Source organism: Hipposideros armiger, unplaced genomic scaffold, assembly GCF_001890085.2.
Source record: "Hipposideros armiger isolate ML-2016 unplaced genomic scaffold, ASM189008v1 scaffold_428, whole genome shotgun sequence".
Classification (NCBI taxonomy): domain Eukaryota; kingdom Metazoa; phylum Chordata; class Mammalia; order Chiroptera; family Hipposideridae; genus Hipposideros; species Hipposideros armiger.
This window is the reverse complement of record NW_017731778.1, coordinates 273237-279828: the sequence shown is the minus strand read 5'-3', so window position 1 is coordinate 279828 and position 6592 is coordinate 273237.

Sequence of the window (6592 nt, the reverse complement as noted above, 5' to 3'; positions counted from 1 at the left end):
CATATTTCAATTATATAATACCTTTACATCTAAGGTAAATGTGGTTCATGTTTGACTTACAGAGGACTTTTTGTATTACTTTATAAGAGAGGATGCACAACAACTTATGGTTTAAATGGCTGTATCCTAAACCCTCTTTCTAAGGTTGCCTGAAATTTCTTTGTATTGTGGTAAAATATATATAACACAAAATTTACCATGTAAACTATTTTTAATTGTGCAATTTAGTGACATTAAGTACATTTACACTGTGTGCAACCGTCACCACTATCAGCTCCAAAAATTTTTCATCTTCCAAAACAGAAACTCTGTATCTATTAAATGATAACTTCCCATTTCCTCCCTCTCCAACCCCTGGCAACCACATTCTACTTTCTTCTCTATGAATTTGACTACTCTAGGTACCTCATATAAGTGAATCGTATAGTATTTGTCCATTTGTAACTGGCTTATTTCACCTCACATAATGTTTTTAAGGTTTATTCATGTCATCCCATGTGTTAAAATTTGCTTCTTTTTTAAGACTAAATAGTATTCCATTGTACCACATTCTGTTTCTCCATTCATTTGTTGATGTACAATTGAATTACTTTCACCTTTTGGATATTGTGAATAATGCTGTTACAAACATGATTATACAAATATAGCTTTGAGAGCCTACTTTCAATTATTTGGGGTATATACCCAGAAGAAGAAGTGCTGGATCATATGATAATTTTATTTTTAAAATTGTTTGAGGAACCACCATACTGTTTTCCATAGTGGCTACACCATTTTATATTCTCACCAACAGTGCACAAGAGTTCCAGTTTCTCCATATCCTCACCCACTTTTTGGCCATTTGTATACCTTTGGAGAAACGTTTAAGTCCTTTCCCCATTATTTCTCAATCAGGTTGTTTGTTATTTTGTTGTTGAGTTATTGGAGTTCTTTATATATCCTGGATATTTCCCCTTATTAGATATGTGATTTGCAGTATTTTTCTCCCATCTTGTGGGTTGTCTTTTCTCTGTATTGATAGTATCCTTCAATGCACAAAAGTTTTTAATTTTTTGTTTATTTGTTTTGTTTGTTTTTTGTTTTTAAAGATTTTTTATTGGGGAATTGGGGGAGGGGAACAATGTTGGGGAATGGGGGAAGGGGAACAGACAAGTTGCTGTCCTTTTTTGTTCTTCAGTCTAGTTGTGGAGGATGTCGCTTCACTGGCCCATGTTGATATTATCATTGCGCTCTTCCTGGGTGAGGCAGTCACTCGCCTGCCATTGGACAGCCACTCACGGCAGCTCATGGCAGCTCACGGAAGCTCACACCGGCTGCCAGCCACTGCAGCCTACCCCATCGACAGCCCAACTCCAGGTTGAGCTGTTGTTCACTGTCTTAGCTGTAGAGGGCACATCATCACTGGCCCTCATGTGGGATCCGAACCGGGGCCCTGCTGCTCAAAGCTGGCATCCCAAGCCAACTCTAACCAGCGTGCCACTCAGCTGGCCCCAAAATTTTTAATTTTGATTAAGTCCCGTTTATCTACTTTTACTTTTGTTGCAAGTGCTTTTGATTTCATATCCAAGAATTCATTGTCAAATCCAATGTCATGTGGCTTGCCTTATGTTTTTTTTCTAAGAATTTTATAGTTTTAGTTCTTACATTAGGTCATTTGACCCTATTTGTGATGGATTATTTCTGGGTTGTCTAATTTATTCCATTGGTTTGTATACTTATCTTTATACCAGTACCACATAGTTTTCTTTGCTATAGCTTTGTAGTAACTTTTTTTTTTAAGATTTTTATTGGGGAATTGGGGGGATGGGAACAGTGCTGGGGAATTGGAGGAAGGGGAACAGACAAGTTGCTGTCGTTTTGTTCTTCAGTCTAGTTGTGGAGGACTTTGCTTCACTGGCCCAAGTTGGCACCATCATCGCGCTCTTCTCGGGAGAGGCAGATCAGTCGCTGGCTTCTGGACGGCCGCTCACTGTGGCTGCTGGCCACTCACGCTGGCTGCTGGCTACACACGGTAGCCCATGGCAACCCACTGCAGCAGGGTCTGCAGCCTACGCCATCGCCAGCCACTCACGACTGCCCAGCTCCAGGTTGAGCTGTTGTTCAGCATCTTAGCTGTGGAGGGCAGTGTCACTGGTCCTCACATGTGGGATCCTAACCGGGGCCCTCTGGCGTCCCAAGCCAGTTCTTAACCATCGCGCCACTTGGCTGGCCCTGTAGTAAGTTTTGAAATTAGGAAGTATGAGACCTCCAACTTTGTTCTCTTTTAAGATTGTTTGGCCTATTTAGAGTCCCTTGAGATTCAATATAAATTTTAGGATTTATTGGGATTTTTTATAGAGATTTCATTGAATCTGTACATAACTTTCAGTAATATTAACATCTTAACAATATTGTTTTCCAATCTGCAAAACACAGGACATCTTTCCATTTATTTGTATCTTCTTTAATTTCTTCAGCAATGGTTTGTGTTTTTTAGTGTGCAAGTCTTCTGCCTCCTTGGTTAAGTTTACTCTTAAGTATTTTATTCTTTTTGATGCTATTGTAAATAGGATTATTTCCTTACTTTCCTTTTTGGATTGTTGATTTTGGTAAATAGAGATGCAACCAATTTGCCTAAAATTTTTAAAGAAATTCTGTTCAATAGGTTAATTCACCCTCTCACTCTGTCCCTTCCATGCCTCCACCCCTGCTATTGCCATAAAGAGAGTATATATTATAGTTGAAAAAGACCCTTAATGTAGAAGTGGTTTCTAATGAAATCATTTCATTTTCTACCTTTTACCAATCCCCATTTCATGTTATGTTTTACTTTTATGCTATTGAAAGAAATGAGAACAAAGACATAAAAATGAACCTCTAGGCCTTTCTCACCTCATCTTTGGACTACATACAAATGACTTTTTAACAGTATTTCTTATATGGGTTTGGGTTCCACTAAATCATTTTCATTCCCTATACCAGATTCATTTATCAGTACTGTTCTTATTCCTTTGATAGAAGCCAGGGGTCAAGGTGAAAATAGTTTCCACTTAACTGGAAACTTTAACATGACATGACATTTTTTCATTTACAGATGTTTTTGGAAACTATTACTTGTTCTTCCAACCCAAGACTAGGCGAGTCTTTGAATGAAGTAGTTGTGGCTCTTCTGTGGCATCAAGCTAAAAGACATCTGGGAATGCTAACCTGGTATGGGAAACAGTTTGCCATTTTTGAGGGTCCAGAAAGACACTCATACATCTTTGTTTTTGTTTTAATGTGATTTCCTTTTAAGCCTAACATATCTACTACAGATAAAATCTTGCATATTTGATATTTTCCTTTAGACTATAACCTCTAGGTAACAGTCAATGTTATTGACCGAATGACTCAATACAGGAATATTGCACAGTCTTGTGACATTTTGAGCATGAGTTTTCATTTTTCTGGGATGATATGTTATTGAACAAATTAGATTTCCCAAGAGCATGGCCATTCCTTCTTCTGAAGTAATAAAACACTTGCTTAAATTACTTTAGATAGCTTTGCAGATCTTCACTACATTATTTTTGTTTTCTCAAATCTCACAAGTTATTCTGAAAGCTTGGATGAGAATTCTCCAAAGTAAACTTGAAATCTCTAGGGTCATAGAGCAATATTTTTCTGAGAGATGATTTGGCCACATCTGCGAATGGCCCAGGTCTTTGCCAGGTGTCACAGTCCTTAAGACCTTTGATGTCCCGTGGCCATCATAAAGGGGCTCACATGGCTTTGGGAAGTCATATCTTTTATGTCAAGTTTCATTGCTACCATTCAAGTAAAAGTATGACTAACAAAAGTCATTTGGGAGCTACTGAGTGATTCCGTAAATAACAACTTTCACTTTGAAGTATAATTTGGCCAGAATCAGACTGAAATGTAGGAAACAAGAGAATGACAAAGTGAACTTGTAGACAGGTAAATAGGAATTTACTCTGGGCCCTGGACACAGGGGGTGAAGTTGGCCACATAAACAAGCAGATTGCCACCCTCTTTATGTCATCAGAGTTTGACCCTATCCCCACATCTCTAATCCTCACACACAGCAGTTGGGAGAACCCCAGTTGCTAGACACAGTGAAGCAGTGAAGTACACTCCATTCTGGCTATGAAGTGATAAAGCGTGTGGTCTTGGATGACTGGCCTCTGACCCTCACTGGTGGTTGCTTGTGGTTTTTCTACCCTCTTCTTTGCCTCATCTGCCTTTAAGGAGGAAAGGCACGTGAATATGGAATATACAACCAATGTACAGAATGATGTTCCTGGTTCATTCAAAAAGTGCAATCTAAAAAAAGTGCACTTTTTAAAAGCTCACATAGAGGTGATGATGACAACTTCAGTCATTTTATAAGTCAAGTTACTATCTTCAAAATAATTGTTCTATAGAAATGATCAAATTAGACCCTGTCAGATCATTCCTTAAAACACATTTAAAAATTAAGTATTATATAAATGAAGTGGAAATCATTTTATAGCAAGAGCAATTACTACAAGCTGGGCTGTTAAGAATGGTCTTCAGTAACTCATATTAGGACCAATTTAGTCAGTGGGAATTGAACCATGACTAAGTGATCAAAAGAAGGAAGGACATCCATGTGGAGTTATTTTCTTCTGTGCTTTCAGGATTCAAGGATGAAACCATAATAGCAAGTAATGGGAGAACTTTTAAAGCAAGCCAGACCAATTGAAAATATGATTTACTTGAAGTAGTGACCAATAAAAAAAATTAAGTTTGTACCAATTGTAAATTTTTCTAAAGCAGATAGAGCTGTACAAGATAAAAGTGCAAAAATATAATCAAATGGAGCAATGAGTAAAAGATAGGTAAATTTGGAATAATTCTTGGTTTTGAGTTTTACCTAAATTGGCCTCCTTAGGGCGATAGCATCTTTTGTTACTTCCAGCTTTTGGTATTTCCCAGAAGCAAATATCTCATTTGGCCATTGCTTATAGTGAAGAGGCAATCAGGCAGTAGCAGTCTTGCATCCTCTTCACACCCAGCCAATGGATCACCTTCTGGGTCTCTAGGGAAGAATCCTCAGGAATGTGATCGGACTGAAAAGCCCTGGGTTATAGGCTATTCTGCTTGTCAATAAAGTAGACCCTATTCCTCAGGAAAATTTTGATTGAGAATAGAGCTCCAGAGTCCTTACAATGGGAAGAAATGTATTTGATATCCCAGGTGGACTTGAACAAAAGACCCAGGCCTGCTATAGAAGGGGTCCTTGCTCATTGGAGCCTGGGGACACCATGGGCTTAATGTAATTACAGAGACATGCATTCTTCACCCCTTTGCAGACACATCTCTGATACTGGTAAAGCAGTAGTGAGGTATCAGAAATATCACTAATGCCCCCCTAGTAGATATAGCAATTTAAGATTCACTCACCATGCCAGACACCATCATAAATACTAGAAATACAAAAATAAATACAATAGTTTTTGTGTTTCAGGAAGCCATAGTCTCCTCTGAGAGGTAAACATACAACACAATAAAGGATGCATTGCATGAAGGGTAAAAAGAACAATAATAAAAATAAGAATGAAGGACAGGAGTGATCCTGGGGTGGACAGAGAGGAGGTGAGGGAAAACATTATAACAGAAGACATGTTTGAGGTAGGTCTTGAAAGATGAGTAGAAGCTCTTCCAAGCACATGGAAAACGAAAAGACACCAGAGAGCATGGCTACTTTGAAAAAGTCTGAGGAGTTATATGCTGCTGAAGCATAAGCTTAGCTGGCCAAGAGGAGAGTGAGGGACAGGAACCAGAACTTGGAAAGCCTAGTAGGTTGTGCTGAGCAATTTGCACTTATCTTACATGTGCTAGAGTGTCATTAAAGGGTTTTAAGCAGGGGGGAAATATGATATTTGCATTTTAAAAGTTGATGGTGGTGTGGTGTGTGAAAGGCTTATTGGAAACAAGCAAGAGTACCATTAGGGGTGCTACAGACAATGATGCATTTGAGCCATAAAGAGGCATATCGTTGTGTGGGTAGAACTGAGGGGATAAAGGATAAAAGATATCTAGGAAGTATATCACCAAATTTCAGGATCTAAGAGGCCACTGCCACCAATAATACTTTTAGTGGAATGTGAGTGTGGGGGTGAGGAGGGGGTTGAAAGCCAGTGGGCAGAGGAAGAACTGCAAAATTAACTCAGGAAATTTGACTTGGCTTTCACACTTCCCACTCGTACTACAGCTGCTCCACTACTTCCCCTCTTCTCAAATTTCAGCCCGTTGCTCCTGGGTTGCTCTCCACACTCACCATTCATCCAAACTGCCAAGGTTATCAAAGGCCTTCTTCTTGCTAAATCAATCTTTCTTCATTATCTAGTGCTTCTCTGCAGCATTTGACACCGTTGAAACCTTCCTCCACAAACTATTTTGTTTCCTTAGCTGCCACAACACCCACTCTTCTTGTTTCTCCCCCGTTTCTCTGGGTGCTTTCTCTAATTCTTTTTAAACTCTCTTTTCTCTGCCTAGATGCTGGATGTTTACCCTAGGCCTCTTCCTTCTCCTTCTTCCTTCTCCTTCTTCCTCCTCCTCCTCCTCCTCCTCCTCCTCTTTCTTCTTC